The 17,926-nt window shown below is 34.0% G+C and overlaps 1 long non-coding RNA gene across 1 annotated transcript; it reads right to left on the bottom strand.

Moving 5' to 3' along the window:
• Nucleotides 1–2,279: 2,279 nt before the first annotated feature.
• LOC130048344 (uncharacterized) lies at nt 2,280–17,123 on the bottom strand. Its single transcript, XR_008797173.1, has 2 exons — nt 14,966–17,123; nt 2,280–4,990 (listed from the first exon to the last, which is right to left on the bottom strand). It is a non-coding gene; the product is annotated as an uncharacterized LOC130048344 (long non-coding RNA).
• Between the last annotated feature and the right edge of the window lie 803 nt (nt 17,124–17,926).

Raw genomic sequence — 17,926 nt, 5'->3', positions numbered from 1 at the left:
ACAGTATGATAAATAAAATCAAAATTCTGTAATACAGTGCCTAAAGGATCTAAAACAAGTATTCATAATTATATACATTTTTTGTATCACTTTAAGTTTTTTGTTGACTTTTGACATGAATAAAAATTAGATATCTTTGTAAAGAAATGTTACGCGATATCTTAATTCCACTCTAAAAGGGAACATTTTCATGAACATTCTGTTTATATATGTAACTACATAGATGTGACCTTACAGAAAACTTTAATCAAACGTTGCAAAAACCATAAATTCTTTGCAAATCAGGTTTATAACACCAGTTTATATAACATAACTTCAGAATCAGGATTTGTTCTCGGTTCCTTTATATACTGTTACAAAAATATCTACATGTTTGTGATATGTACATGCACATTATGTCAATTTTGACTATCATCTCACCTTGAAATATGAGGACAAAATTGTAATAGAAAACCCCCAAAAATCACGATTTTGCTTCATCTTAGATATTTTTGTTTAGAGATTTCGTGCCTTAGGCACTCATTACGCCCTTCCCTAAACGTGTTACGTGTTGGACACCCCCCCCCCCCCCCCCGCCCATTAACCACGTCTGAAACACACCGACAATTGAACCTGGTACATTGCGCATAAATTGAACTATTATAACGAAAGGTAAAATTCAAATTACATATTTGTAAGTTTTATTGATGAACTTAGTTCAGTCTCGAAAGGCAAGTAGAGATTTAAAACCTTCCCTGAACATTGGCAATTCGCGCCTTCGAATGAGAAATAATCTCCCTCATAAGTGATTTGGACCCCCACTCCTTTCCCTGCCGATCTGAGGACAGAGATGACCAATTGCAAATTCAAGGGAATATATTACTTTCTGTTTTTGTTCAAAAACTGGACGTGTCCTCTCATGACCTTTATAATACAAATTCACCAGGTTGATTTTTAAAATCTTATTAATGTTTTACATAAGCTCAAATTGAAGTCCAATAATATACGCGCATCAAATCAATTATCGCCCTCATTAATTCAATTGATGCGCACATCCATGTGGTGGAAATATTGCTCGCAAAAATTAATTTAGAGCTCTGTATGAATGACTTGATTATCTCTTTTAATTCAATGGAGGATCTTTATAATTATATATACAAGGCTATTTCATAAGCAATTAATGCGCGCATCATTTTTTTTTTTAAAGAGCAACAATTCAATTAAAGAAATCATTCAATTGTGGATATCTTGAACTGGAGATTATATCTCAATTAGATAATCAATCTCTCTGAAATAATTATTCCACACATCAATTTAATTAATGATATCATTAATTCAATAGAAGAGAGCAATAATTCAATTATTGTGCACATTAAGTGATGTTAGCATTAATGAATTATTGCTCTCTTCAATTGAATTGTAGCATGCATTAATTCTATTGTTGGTATCATTAAATTATAATTCATTTGAGGAGAGCAACAATTAAATTATTGCGTGCATCAATTCAGCAGAATAATAATGATATCAATAATTCAATTCATGCTCGCAATATATATATATAATGCAGAATTGAAGATATTAATTATTTGAAGAGATCTTTGATTGCAATGTTGCGTGCATGAAATGAATTGATAATATCTTCAAATAATTAAAGATATCTTCAAATATTTGAGTTTGTTAATTTGGTGCTCCATAGATCTAAAACTATTCCTACTGGATTCTGGTGCTTTCTGACTCGAGATATCATAACAGCTCTTGCCACAGATGAATCTCACCATACAAGTGATAAACACACACTTGAATATGTTGCAGAAAAATAAAGATCAGGTGGGTCGCATATACCTATAGCCACCTCTCTTTTAATTTCTTCATAGGATTCATATACTTAAAGGGATTTTTCTCCTTGAAAAGGTGATATTTAAAAATCTGTCACTTTTTAAGGAATTTTATAATCCCCCGATAGTATGTACCAGGGTAATTTCTAAACTGTTTGGTGAAAATGTTGACAATTAAGAATCAGTCACTGGTTATCCATGTGAAATTTAGCTATCTCATATGAATAAACTCTTGATTATTTTACTACAATGTACCATATTAACCAATTTCGGAAATAATTCCTTATTTGTCTTAAATTTTGATTTGATATAAAGAGTAAACTGAAATGATAAACCAAAGTTCACATTGAACACCAGTGAGGCAATTGTATACAAATATCAAATTCATATATTACAAAATTCATTAAGATATTTGAATTATTCTAATCTTTTAATGTTCCATGGTAGCAATGAAAACAGCAGGTCTTTTATTCTCAGTCATATATTTTATTATATTACAGGAGATGTTATATGTACAATTAGTATGTATATATACATTATATATGTAATTGCATGTGCCAAAAAAATGTATACATGTACATACATGAGTAATTCAACCACAGACATATCAATAAATTTGCATTTAATACATTGAATGTAGTCCTTTGATTAAATAATCAACACAGATGGATCCATATGATAATACATGTATTTGTAAAAGAAAAAAAGAGTTCCATTTCTCATACAAATGATATCTGTACAAATATCAAAATCAACAAGAGGCCCAGGGGCCACATCGCTCACCTCAGTCACCTTGGCCCTGCTGTTTTGATTTTTAAATGCTATTCTATCAATCTTTATTCTCATGAATAATGTGACCCAAACCTACCTCTAAAGAACACAACATTACTGAAATGAAATCATATAACACAAAGATATGACAAGCATGATATTGCTGTTCTGGATAAGACCAAGGTATGAAGTCATAGGTCTTGGTATGATATGAAAGACCTTGCCATAAGTAATCTATATACAATACATGAAAGCCCTATCTAAAATAGTCCTGGATATACTTAATAAGTTATACTTTCTTAAAAGTAGGTCAAACTCAGAGTTCAGGGTCACAAGGTCAAATAACATAATATGATTGATTGTTTTAGCTGTTTTCCGCCACACTCAACAATTTTTCAGTTATCTGGTGGTGCCCAGTTTTTATTGGTGGAAGAGAGAACCCAGATACAATGTACCTGGGAAGAGACCACTGACCTTCCGAGAGTAAACTGGGAAACTTTCTCACTTACCGGTGCAAGCAGGATTCGAACCCACGCCAACCACTGAAGAGACATTATTTGTCGAAATGCGCATCTGGTGCATCAAAATTGGTACCGTATAAGTTTTACCTTAAACACAATGTAGTTCAGGACACACTGAATAGGTCAGATTTGTTTTGCCATAAAAATTGTATATACAAGATATTTAAAGATTTTTCCTTTAAATATATCAGCATATAAAACTTTGATCCCCTATTGTTACCACACCATACCTCCCGGGAAATGATTTTAACAAACTTGAATATGCACTATGTCAGGAAGGTTTAATGTAAATTTGTGTGCTTCATACTAAATTTGAAAATAATTCTGTTATTCGAATCGTAGATTGATCGCTGTTCGTTATCTTCACCTTTCAGTTATAGAATTTAGTTAAAAATATTCAATTGTTAACATCGACGGACTACAACGGACGCAGACCAATAGCAATATGTCATCTGAGTTTACTCAAGTGACCTAAAATTGTATAATTTTTCTAAAGCTTTTGAAAATTGATAATGCTATTAAAGCCTAGTCTGATCCCTTACACTCCATTTCTGAATCAATAGTTAAGCGTAAAAACAGACTGGAGGGGATGGGGACCAACTTAAGAAAGCTGTGAAATTAGTTCAATATTCAAACCTACAGTTTTTGAATAATAAGTATTTAACCCAAGTGGGATGATTTCATCCAAAATATTTCACTAAAAATATTTGTGGGGATATTAGTTCACACAGACATTATGTTTCAAAATGAGTATGAGTATGGAAATGAACTGGGGTTCAAATTGACTGGCTACGTATACCTAACATGGCTACATCAACAAAGAAAATCACTTGAAGCTGTGAGTTTTTAGGTTATATGTGGGTTTAAGGAATATTTGAAAGTATGCTTGGAAACAAGTATAGTGGGAAAATATGTTAGGAATTATTTAATATTAAATTCATGAGACAGCAATGCAGGAATACAGTGATAGAGGGACTTAACCATGCACTTTTTTTCTGTGCCGTAAATTGAAGATTTTTAATAAGGGGTTCATCTGAAGCTCTAGCGCTCTGACTTGCCCCAATATCTTCTCAAAGAGCTACGATTTTGGGTTTAGTTCTGCATCTAGTTTTTTAGGAGAAAATTTTAAAAGATTTTCCTTGTATATATTTCACATATAAAACTTAGATCCCCTATTGTGACCCCACTCTATCCCTGTGAGTCATGACCTTTAACAAACTTGAATCTGTACTATATATGAATGTAAAACTTTGATCCTCGATTGTGACCTCACCCTACCCCCGGAGACCATGATTTGCACAAAACAGGAACCTTTTATGTGAATTCAACTTTCCTGGTCCAGTGGTTCTTGAAAAGGTTTTTTAAATGACCCCACCCTATTTTTGCATACCCTTTATCTATTGATGATGCATACCAAGTTTGATTGAAACTGGCCCAGTGGTTCACTCTGGAGAAGAAAATGAAAATGTGAAAAGTTTACAGACCGACAGACGACAGGCAAAGGTGATCAGAAAAGCTCATTTGAGCCTTTGGCTCAGGTGAGCTAAAAAAGTATATAAACATGTTCAATGTTAAACCTGTTTGTTGTATTGCTTAACAGCTCCATTGCCAGGATCTACCCTTACTGAGCTTATAGTGTCAGACCTTGATATCATCATCATCACTCATTTTGACTATCCAGGCCAAATTAATATTTTTGCAAGGGTGAGGCCTGGCTGTCCTGTCGAGGTTGAAGTTTGTACTTTCACACTTGGCGACCCAGTGGATTGATCCTATCCAATCCTTTAAACTCTAGGTCTCGTTTTAGGATCTCATCCCATGTCAGCTTTGGTCTACCTGTGAAGTTCTTTTCTGTTGATCATGATGCATAACATTCTGACAAATCTGAAAAATATTTAGAGAAGTGATTAGTAAAAGGTCTTCGTAAAAGGTCTTCATAGAGATAGCAAGAAATGTACAATTAGATAAAAATCATAATTTCTATTTCTACAAAGTAAGTGTTTATCAAATGATCAGCTGTAAATATTAATTCACATATAAATTATCATTTTTAATGATTCAAAGTGGTACAGATATCATAAACATTTTATAACAAATATATCATAACTTCAGATTGTTTTTATGAAAAACAAATGTATCCCCAGCTCCCCAAATTGGAAGTGCTCCAAATGAAACCTCCAACCCCTTAATGTACTGATGGAAGATAAAGCATGAGCAGGAACATAGACATTATGAACTCCAATAAATAAGCCACATAGGAGAAGGGTTCACAAACTATTTTACACCCTCCACCCCTACAATCCACTATATTAAGGACAACATTTGGATCTTTGATCTGTCCTTGCAATATGCACATTGCAAATGGCATTGAAGTATTCTACAAAATTTCAAGTCTATCGGATAAGCCGTATAGGAGAAGTATTCACAAGCTATTTTAACATCCTCCACACCTCTTAGATCTACTATTAACTTTTAGAAAAATAATTGGACCCTCCTGTCCCGACGAATATGCACATCTACAAATGGCAATGAAGCATTGTACAAAGTTTCAAATCTATCCAATAAGCCATATAGGAGGAGAAGTGTTGACAAGGTATTTTACATCATCCACCCCTCTTAGATCTACTATTAACTTTTATGAAAATAATTGGACCCTCCTGTCCCGACAATATGCACATCTACAAATGGCAATGAAGCATTGTACAAAGTTTCAAATCTATCCAATAAGCCATATAGGAGGAGAAGTGTTGACAAGGAATTTTACATCCTCCACCCCTCTTAGATCTACTATTAACTTTTAGGAAAATAATTGGATCCTTCCTTCCCACCAATATACACATCTACAAATGGCAATGAAGCATTGTACAAAGTTTCAAGTCTATCCAAGCAATGATACTTTTGATTGGTTTAAATCATATCTAACAAATCGTACACAGAGAGTTATTTGGAAAGGCAATTTATCGGAGGAAAGAAATGTAACCATTGGAGTTCCGCAAGGCTCTATTTTAGGCCCATTGTTTTTTATCCTGTATATTAATGACTATCCACAAGCACTGAAACATTCTCATGTAAATATGTATGCAGATGATACTTCACAAGATGTAACAGATAAGTCAGTGGAAAATATTGAGTCAAAGATGTATGCAGATCTTCAGCGCAGTATAATGTGGATTAAGGAAAATAAATTAAGCTTAAACCTGTCTAAAACTCAATGTATGCTTATTGGATCGGCACAAAAATTATCAAAGTATCGAAAATTAAATTTAGTGATAAATAACCATGTCATAGAATGTGTTCAGGAGTCAAAATTACTTGGTATTATTATTGATGAAACTTTGTCCTGGAAAAGTCATATAGAATCACTTATGAACAAGATTTCCAAGAGAATTGGCATTTTAAGAAGAATAAGATATTTTATGTCAAACGATGCGCTGCTGAAGATTTTTAATACTATGATTTTTCCACATTTTACATATTGTTGTACTATATGGAGCAATCCAAGAAATGCTGAAAATGTGAATAAGCTTTTTATATTGCAAAAACGAGCTGCAAGGGTAATTCTTAACATCAGAAATTTTGAAACACCATCTAATGTCATGTTTACAGAACTTAACTGGTTGCCTCTATCAGATTACTTTGTCTATAGAAAAGTCATTTTAGTGTATAAAGTTTTACATGGTTTAATGCCAGATTATTTAAATGTTTTTAAATATGTATCAGAAGTCAGTCAGAGGCAAACTAGAAATTCTTATTCAAATATTTTGTATATACCCAGGGCAAAAACAGAATATTATAGAAGATCTTTCAGCATTTCAGGGAGCACAGTGTGGAATGCCTTAATTGAGTCAAACATAAGAAACTCAACGAGTGTTGCGTGTTTTAAGAGAAATTATCTTAGAGATTATCACCATACTTTTTAAGCTTCATTTTGTATTCTATTTATCTTACATTCATAATTATTTCTTAAGTTTATATGTATTCTACTTCTTTTAATCTGTGTTTATTTTACTAATACCTGTCTGTATGTATGTTATATGCAGGACCATATTGAAAACTAGCGTTATCGCTAAATATGTAATCCTGGTTAAATAAAGGTCTTATTATTATTATTATTATTATCCGATAAGCCATATAGGAGAAGTGTTCACAAGATTTTGTGGCAAACGGACAGAAAGTACAAAAACAATATGTCTCCCCTGAAAGAGGGGAGACATAATTACAGTACTGCAACAATATTTTCACTGTATTTCAGTTGGAGGCTGTCAAAATACAAATTATCAATATACTCTTAAGGTGCAAATCAAAACTTGTATATATATACCTTTTCTCAATACATTTTAATGAGTTTTATTTCATCTCTAGTGGACTCTCCTTAGGACTGGCTCATTTTGCTGGGAATATGGGCATCTAGTTATCCTGGTGCCATGCTCTTTTTAATGAATATTGTATTTTCTAGGTTATGTCAAAGCCACTTGTTCTCTTTGATGCAAAATTATGTTTGACTGAAATTAAAGTGAAGGTTATTTAACAAGAAATCTAGTAGACACATTCAAGCAATACCTGTTCCCTACCACTACTAACTATATATTTATTGAACATATGTTCAAATTCAATGGAACCACTGGACTTCATATACTATTTTGTCAAAATGCACAGTATTAATGAAGAGGGTGTTACAACTTACATGTACCAGATAAGACGTATCATCAATGTTCTACCTAATATATTAATATCTGCTCTAGAACCTGATTTTCATGCACCCATGTTATGATGGACTGTATTATGGTATTTATCAAGCTCTTTCATCTGTCTGTTAGCTTTTTTAAAATTTCAAAATCTTAGTTTATCAATCCTTATACCCACTCAGGTGATCTAATCAGTAATTAAAAAACTGATTAATCTTTTTGAACATCATATCTAGCAAAGATACTTACGTACATATGTACCTTTAAAATGATACTTATGCCTTGTTCAAACAGCGGTTTTAATGCATATTTTGAATTAAAATTTTCAAACTTTAATGCGCATCAAATATACTTCGTAGAATAGATATAGGCCCCTGCATAATGACAAATTTGGGTCACATGCATCATAACCCTGGTTAGCTATAGATTTATATTTATGCTAATTTTGATTGAAAAACTAATTTAAAAAAACTTAAATTGATCGCTAAAAATAGTGAACATTAAGTAATTAGAAAATGCCAGATGTAGATCTGTGCTCTGCAGAGACACACTGGGTCATATATGCATAAAGAAGAAACAAACTATAAAACAATTCTCTTTGATCCACTGTAAATTGTAGGAAAATATTCGATCCCTGGGTCAGAAGAACGTGAACAACATTAAATGATAATGAAGTATTGTACACAATGGCCTTCATTTTTGCAGTTACATGTACTGACATTACACCGGAAGTAGGGGGCGTGCTTACTGATGGGGTCCTAAGATGACAGATAAAATAGTGGTAACAAATAGGGTATTGTAAAGCTTATGCTATCAAAATCTTTATTATGGGTTGAGTTTTAACAGGTTGTATCATATCTATTATACTGTAATGGGGAATAATTTCACAGGTTGTAATTTTCGCTTTTTTTCCATTTTAGACACATTTGTGGGTTCATAAATTAGCAGATTCAAATCACTATAAGCCAACTCCCCTTTTTCTAAACACATTGTGTATTAAAGAATAAAAATAAAAATATTCACATTTTCTTAAATTCGCAGATTTGTCTAGACCACGAATATAGCGAAAATTTTCACCACGATTTATTTTCCCCCTATACAGTAATAACAAAGCTTATTAGTTTATCCAATTCTACGAAGAACACTTTAGAATATATTAATTTCATTAAATTGAAGGGATGGGAAAGGGGGGGAGGAGTAACGACTAGACCTCTATCCAGTAGGTCTATTTAGTGCTTAAAGACCCATCTCATGACCGTACGGTCAGTGAAAATGTAGGCGGAGCCTAATCTAAACAGATGTTATTTACCTGGAGTGGCCAGGGTCTACCAAGGTGTTAATTGCTATATCCCATGGCACTCAAAGAAATACACAGAGGCAGAACATGGTAGAAATCTACCTGTCTATGCTTTTTTTTTATATATATATAGTTTTGATATACACAGGACCTGTCTCAGGGACCTCTGCAGAGTTTCTGTGGTCATAGTGTTTGAATAATGGTTGTATTCCTAAGGGTAGCGGACACACATTCTACACCCACCCCTCTTTCTCTCTGTCATTGACTCAATGAATAATTTCTGTTATGAATATAGAGGTATCATAAATTGATGACATAAATTATTTCAATAGGTTACAAGTTTTAGAAATAATTGTGCAAATTATTGTTTGATTTCTGATTGTGTAATTTATAATACATGTACAGGTATATAGAGGGGAAAATTACAATTATATTGAAATTGCATTGTTCAGGGGCCTTTTTAAAAACAATTGAATTACAAGAAAATAGCAGTTGTGGACAGGTCATTGCTATCAAAACTCAGGTAGACTGGGCTTCCTCAAGATCTAAAGAGTGCCTGTAGATACTGGCTGTTATTGTTATCAAAACACCTCTCTGGGGTAGCCCCAGACCACAGTGTCTGCAGATGTCACTCCACCTGAGATATATTGTTAAATGTTTGATTGGCAGGCAGCTTACAATTTGGGGGTGTCAACTTAAAATTGGGTCTTTAATTCTGTTCAAGTAATGGTACAATTAATACCAAAACTTTCATGAGTAATCTGTAAAAAAATAAATAAATAAATAATAGACCCTTGGGAACAAAAGCACCCTGAAACCATAAGATGATATAAATATAATTGTCGGGTATGTAACATTATTTTCAAAAGGGGTTTAGGGGGAGGCAAGGTGAAGTTGACTTTACAATTATTGTCTGAAAATTCTTGAAAAGCAAAAACATATTAACAAAAATAACAAAACCCAAAAGCTCCAAACCCTAAATCGTGAAGGGGTGGGTGGGGGGTGGGGTTGGGGTTGTAAAGGTTAGTCCTGAAATTCAGTTAATTAGTACTTTAAATTTTATAGTTCCACTATAATTCTATACTATATATTAGAAAAAAGATTCAACATAGAATTTGCATTAGAGATACAGATTCGATATACTTAACATATATGATCCGTTTATTGACACCTGGTGTACATATTTTTGTCCACACTGTGAAAGGATTACAAGTTAATGATTGCATGTGTTGGTTGCACATGTAATTTAATTCTTGCATATTCATCGTGGATTTTTTTTGGGTCGTCAATAATATTGATAAAAAGTATTTATGAAAGAATTGCTCATCCTTATTCTGATCTTAATTTAGATATCATGGAATGTGAAAAATCCCATACAGGATGTATAAATATAATAAATGACTAAAAAAATTGTACAGTCATATCAAATGTTAGTAATTATACACTTAATTTCTACAAAAATTCCTTAACTGGCATTTAATTACAATCAGAAATAGTAAATTCTCTATCTATTCCTTATAATGATAAAATCACTTGAGGACCCCACCGTGTTGTGCGCCCCCTGTATTCAGGTGGAAATAACTCATGCTGCACTGTGAACAATTGTATCCTATTCCCTGGATATTCGATAAACCATATAAGAGGAGAAGTGTTTACAAGCTATATAACATCCCCTATCCCTCTTCTGAATCAATATATGCACATCTACAAATGGCAATGAAGCATAATTTGTACAACGTTTCAAGTCTCTCCAATAAGCCATACAGGAGGAGAAGCGGTCACAAGATTTTGTGACAGACAGATGAACAGACTGACAATATAAACTTCAGTACAAGTTTCAATCAGAAAAGCTCAGCTAAGCTAAAAACAATTTAAGAGGCCCATGGGCCACATCGCTCACCTGAGTCACCTTGGCCCATATACGAAGATTTTCCATATACTTTGCATGTAAAACCTTAGTCCCTATTATGGCCCCAACTACCCTTGGAGGCCACGATTTTTGCAAACTTGAATCTACACTACGTCAAAAAGCTTTCATGTAAATGTCAACTTCTTTGGCCCAATGGTTCTTGAGAAGAAGATTTTCCCTATATTTGTATGTAAAACTTTGACTCCTCCCCCCAATTGTGGCCCCATCCTACCCCCCGGGGGCCATGATTTGAACAAACTTGAATCTGCACTATGTCAGAAAGTTTTCTTGTAAATATTAGCTTTTCTGACTCAGTGGTTATTGAGAAGAAGATTTAACTATATATTTGTATGTAAAACTTTGATTCCCCTTGTGGCCCCATCCTACCCCCGGGGGCCATGATTTGAACAAACTTGAATCTGCACTATGTCAGAAAGTTTTCATGTAAAAATCAGTTTTTCTAGCTCAGTGGTTCTTGAGAAGAAGATGTTTAAAGATTTTTCATATATATTTGTATGTAAAACTTTGATCCCCTATTGTGGCCCCATCCAACCCCCGGGGCCCATGATTTGAACAAACTTGAATCTGCATTATGTCAGGTAGCTTTCATGTAAATCTCAGGCCATCATTAAAAATATTTTTGTTTGATGTACTCTGACTCACATTTTTCAAGGTGGGTCGGTAGGTAGGTTTTTTTTTTTTTTTTTGGTTTTTTTTTAACGTCATGAAAATTTGTAATATTTTCTTTTAGAATAAGGAGAATTTTCTATTTTTCAAGGGACCCCCCCCCCCCCCCCCCCAAAAAAAAAGTTTTAAATTGCTGGAAAAAATGGTCGGGTAGGAGCAAATTTGATTGGTCGGTCGGAGTACATCAAACAAATCAATGTTTATTTTTGACCTCAGCTTTTCTGGCTTAGTGGTTCTTGAGAAGAAGATTTTTAAAGTTTTTCCCTATATATTTGTATGTAAAACTTTGATCCCCCCTTGTGGCCCCATCCTACCCCCGGGGGCCATGATTTGAACAAACTTGAATCTGCAATATGTCAGGAAGCTTTCAGGTAAATTTCAGCTCTTCTGGCCCAGTGGTTCTTGAGAAGAAGATTTTTAAATGACCCCATCCTATTTTTGTGATTATCTCCCCCTTGAAAGGGACATGGCCCTTCATTTGAACAAACTTGAAAGCCCTTCACCCAAGGATGCTTTTGGCCAAGTTTGGTTGAAATTGGCCCAGTGGTTCTGGAGAAGAAGTCGAAAATGTGAAAAGTTTACAGACGGACAGACAGACGACAGACAAAATGTGATCAGAAAAGCTCACTTGAACCTTTGGTTCAGGTGAGATAAAAATCAATTAAAATATGCAAATTCATTTTTGGGTTGAATGTATTAATTGTTACACAAATTTACTACATGTATATGTATCTATAGTTTACAAATCATTACATTTTGCTAAATGATATAATTATTCTACACATATCATCTAAGATTTTAATTATACAAAATAAGATCATATAAAATCTGTAAATAAATTATGGATCAACAAAATTGTTAAATACTAAGATCTGCTTTCATATTTACTGTACTTAAGGCCACATAGAATTTCATATTTACAGATTATCATCCACGCCCACCCCTCTCAAAATTATCCACCCCATTGTTTTTTATTTTACCTTTTTTTTTAAAAAAAGAAGTTGAGAACAAATATTTGGCTTGTATATCAAACATTTAGAGCATTTCAATGACTGACCCTAACATTTTGGCATGTTGTGGTTATATTTGACATGTTTCTATTATAAGGGTACCCAAAGATGTGGTAGTTGTGAAGGACTGTTGCAGTGTGATATGCATTTGGTCAAGTGACTGCACATGTATGCCTTGTTAAAATTGATTAATGGAGATGCTATTGAATGTGAAAGTATGCGATACCATGCCATTTCCCAATTCTGTGTTTGGAACTTTTGTTATTGAGTGTGCGTGTCTTAGACTAGAAGAAGATGATGGCAAACTGAATTGAATAATGTTAAGCAAAAGAACTACAGTACAGTGACTGTTGCTTTGTGGTACAATGATGGTAATTATGACTCATTAATTAGCGGATACGGCAATGGCATATCCTGATCCTGCATAAACTGTATATTCAAACAAGAGGCCCATGGGCCACATCGCTCACCTGATTCACCTTGGCCCATATTTAAAGATTTGTTCTACATATTCGCTTCTAAAACTTTGATCCCTATTTAAGTATTGTGGCCCAACCTACTCACGAGGCCATGATTTCTCCTACCTAAAATCTAACTCCAAAAAACCCCACACAAACATAGCTTGTAAAGGGGATAGGAGGACGAGCCTGGTGTTTAATAATTCAATGTGTACAGGCATTAGAAAAATGTGTATATGCAAAAACATACTTTAAATTGTATGCAAACAGTCTATACGAAAGTTTTTTGGACCACACAGGACATTCGGTCCTGTGTAATCAATGAACACACCGGACCGAACCAAATTTTGTCAGACCGAAAAACCTAATGTAAAAAAGAGAAACACGTGAAAATGCAAAACCAAGGAAATCTTATTTATTATACTAGTAATACTATACCAGGGATCCCTCCCGCATAATACTTTAGACGGTCCATGCGGTTTAATCACATTCATTTACGTATTTGGATTTGTGTGATATTTTTTACTTACAACAAACATTTAATTGACTCCGCGTCAAAATAATAAAGCTTAAAACCGAATACTGAGACATCGGACATTCCGGTCCGGTGTAAAAAATGACACATCGGACCTGAGGCACTGCACATCGGTCAGGTCCGACGGTCCGATGTCTTTCGCATAGACTGTGCAAAATGATACCCATGTCTAGTCCTATTATAACATTGGAAGGAAAATTTGATCTGGCCACCATTGCTACACGACATTTTAAGTTACGAAAAATAAAAAATTTACATATGAACACCTAGGCTGTGTCAAGCTGAGTGAGCAAGTTTGTGCAGAACGAACAAAAATGACACCAAACACAGCGACACCTTTTCGAAATTTTATTTTTACAAACTTGAATCTGCACTACAGAGCTGTATGTCAGGAAGCTTTCATGTAAATTATGTAAACTGCTCTGGCCTAATGGTTCTTGAGAAGAAGATTTTTATGGCCCCATTCTACCCCAGGGGGTCATGATTTTAACAAACCTGAATCTGCACTATGTCAGGAAGTTTTTATGTAAATTTGTACTTTCCTAGCCCAGTGTTTCTTGAGAAGATGATTTTTAAAGATTTTACCTTTATATTTGTATGTAAAATATTTGATCCCCTATTGTGGCCCCATCCTACCTATGGGGGTCATGATTTGAACAAACTTCAATCTACACTATGTCAGGAAGCTTTCATGTAAATTTCAGCTCTTCTGGCCCAGTGGTTCTTTAGGGGAAAATTTTTAAATGACCCAACCCTATTTTTGCAATTTTGTAATTCTATATTCCCTTTGAAAGGGGGTGTGGCCCTTTATTTGAACAAACTTGAAAGCCCTTCACAAAGGATGCTTTTTGTCAAGTTTGGTTGAAATTGGCCAAGTGGTTCTTGAGAAGAAGTCAGAAATGTGAAAGTTTACAGACAGACGGACAACAGGGGATTGGAAAAGCTCATTTAAACTTTCAGCTCAGGTGAGCTAAAAATTACTATTATTCAAAAAAGCGCAAAAGAATGTTCAACTTCAGTGTTACATGAAAATGTACTTCAAAATCACTTAAAAACAATTATAATATTGCTGTATGAAAATTTTTTGTCCAAAGAAAACAATGTAAAAAAAAATATGAAGTAATCTACACTCTTCAGCAACATGCGAGTATAATGAACGGGAAATATATATTCTGAAAAATAAAAAATACACCACCTGCCCCATTTTTTTCCAAGCAAGGATGGAAATCTAAAAAATAATTTTATGACTATGTGGCCTAAAATATTTTGTATACTTACTAATTTCAAAACTCGAAAAGGAAATGTTATCCATGTGAAGCACTCTGTTCATCCTCTGGGGAAGACAATCTTTGATTTGCAGTTTGTGTCATGACTACACCATGATATCTTCTAATCTCGTCATACTATCAGAAAGTAGTTTTGGCAGTTGGCAAGTGTATCAATGGTGTAACTTCTTCATGATCAGATCTTCTATACTGTGTCATATTCAGCATAAAGTAACAAGGGCTATCATCTAGTTCTGAGGTACTGAGGAAGGGCTGTTTTTCTCAACACAGCCTTTCTTCTGGTATTCTTATGGATACTTTATTCATCTTTTAATTACATTTCCTTCTTAGAGATTAAAAGTTGAAGACCACTGAAAGAAAAAGAAGTGATTTAATGAGTTCCATGTACAACTGTAGTTTATCGAATGTGCTGACCAGAATATTATCTAACTGTAGCCCCCCTCCCCGATCAAGCATGCAATGTCATACATGTATCTGAAATCAATACTTATAAAAATTAATTAAAATTAAAATGTTCAAATCTACAATCTTGTTACACATCTCCTATATTTTTTACTTATCATAACTTTGAATTTTTAATAAGTGTGTCCTTTTGTCCACAAACTTTAACAACCCCTCATAAACAATTTACAAATATGATATCAGAAATAATAATCTAAAAACATTATCCTGTTGTTCATAGATGCCATCAACACTAAGAGTATAACAAATAACAAAAGCTCTCCTGACATTGTCCCATTCTGAAAGCCCAAAGGCAGGGGGTTACCCAGAATTGTGTCTAAAGAGAGGAATAATATTTATGGAATTAACCAAAAAATTAGTTATAAATTTTTAAAATTTTTAGCTATGAATTCATGTTAAAAAATTGGTAGCTCAGTGGTAACAGAGCATTTGCTTCATGATGAAGAAATCATGGTTTCGAGCCATGCTAATGTACTTTATTTAGGGTGTAAATGTAGGTAGTGAGGTGAATGCTCCATCGTCATATTTAGCATTCAAAAGAGAAAGTTGCTGGTCTTTCAGATGAGACCTTCAAACACCACATGCATGCGTCTAAATGTGTCGCACTTCATATTACTGAAATATTCTCTACAGGTATTATACTAAAATCAAACAAACACATATAATCATATACATGTTAAAAATCTTAATTTTAGAAATTTCTTCTTCTGACAAAATGATGCGCAAGCATATAAATGGAAGCTATGCCACTATATGTCATGACACTGTACAGCTTGATCAGTTTATACATCACATAAACAATCACAGATGTAAACAATCAAGAAAAACTCAGTACACAACATCATCCCTTAATTTTGTATTGTAGCTGAAGATCATTCTTCCAAGATCGAAATGCAGCTTGGAAATGATTAGCGAGGGTTGAATTATTCTTAAAAAGTAGATTGAAAGCAAAGGGTAACTGCCAAAGTTACCAGGAGACAATAATCCATACATCGTTCGAATTTCCTCCACTGGCACCTAAAGTGCACGTGTAAACCACGCGTGTGACACCACAGCCCGACAGGCTACATTGTAAACAAATAAAATGCATTCAGAGTAATAGTTTTGCATATCATATTCTGTTTGGTTTATAGTCTTAGTAGTTACATACCTATGCGGTACGCCTGTACCATGTGCGTACTGCAAGCAGTGCGGCGTAATGTACATTTGCATCCTAGGGGATTTCAACCCGGACAAAGTGGAACATGCCAATCCGAATACATATACATCTTTCTTTTTTATTTTTGCATTTTTATTTATTTATCTATTTATTATTTATGTCATGGCGTTGGAAAAAACTTCAAAGTAGGGAGACAGATGTAAAGGGGTATACGTTCCAATCATCCAAAAAATGTGCCGTGTGGGGGGTGGGGTAGGGGGGTTGATTCCTAAGGACCTGGCGCATTTCTTTTTGTGAAATTCTATCCAAAATCAATATGAATTCTTAGTATACAGAGTACATTAACTGCAAAGATTATATTTCAAAAAGAAAAGAAAAACCAAACAGTTCACGCAGATTTATCACTTTTATCATCGAAATTTTCAGTAACTCGGGTACTCTGTCGCTTGTACATAACACGATCGGTATGAAACACCATTTAATCAGTCTATGTAATAAAAAACCCATTGATAACATGCAAAAAAATTCTTTCAACCGTGTTTACTTACCTCAGAAGTTGGTCCAACTTCTTTCCCTGGAAAACTCCATTATGATGATATCACAAATGACGTCATTTAAAACAGAGCATGCGCACTTCGAAAGTGTGTAAGCCATGCTCGCAAGGAAAAAAGATGGACGAGTGCTAAATCTTTACACACCTGTTACACACATCTCATAAATCCTGTTAAGTAAACACTTCAGGATTTTGATGGTAGATGACCTATTTAATGATTTTATGCTGATTTTTATAAAAATCCAACTGAACACCACCATTTCCGTGTTCCTTTGGCCGACCCCGTGTTGATTTACACGTGTGCCTTCTTATTCACTGGTTCAATTGACAGGGCTTACAAACACACACACACACACACACACACACACACACACACACACACACACATATATCCAAACAGTAAAAAATTCTCAGTGTCCAGTCTTTACATATCGAAATTAAAAATAAAAGGCAACACGAAAGTAAAACGTACTTTCATGTCGCCTTTTATATTTAATTTATATATATATATATATATATATATATATATATATATATATATATATCTGTGTGTGTGTGTGTGTGTGTGTGTGTGTTGATTATGATTCTTAAATTAAGAATTGATAAAACTGTGAAAATACATGTTTGTATACATACATGGGTGTAAGATTAACATTAAACAAATGCATTGTATGCAAAGTTATTGATGTGATTTCTAACGTCAAACAAAACAGGTCCCGTGGTGATGCGAGTTAGAATAGGTCCTCAGTACTCCTTTCTTGTCGTAAAAGGGGGGAGGG

Source organism: Ostrea edulis, chromosome 7, assembly GCF_947568905.1.
Source record: "Ostrea edulis chromosome 7, xbOstEdul1.1, whole genome shotgun sequence".
Classification (NCBI taxonomy): Eukaryota; Metazoa; Mollusca; class Bivalvia; order Ostreida; family Ostreidae; genus Ostrea; species Ostrea edulis.
This window is presented reverse-complemented; position numbering and strand designations above follow the sequence as displayed.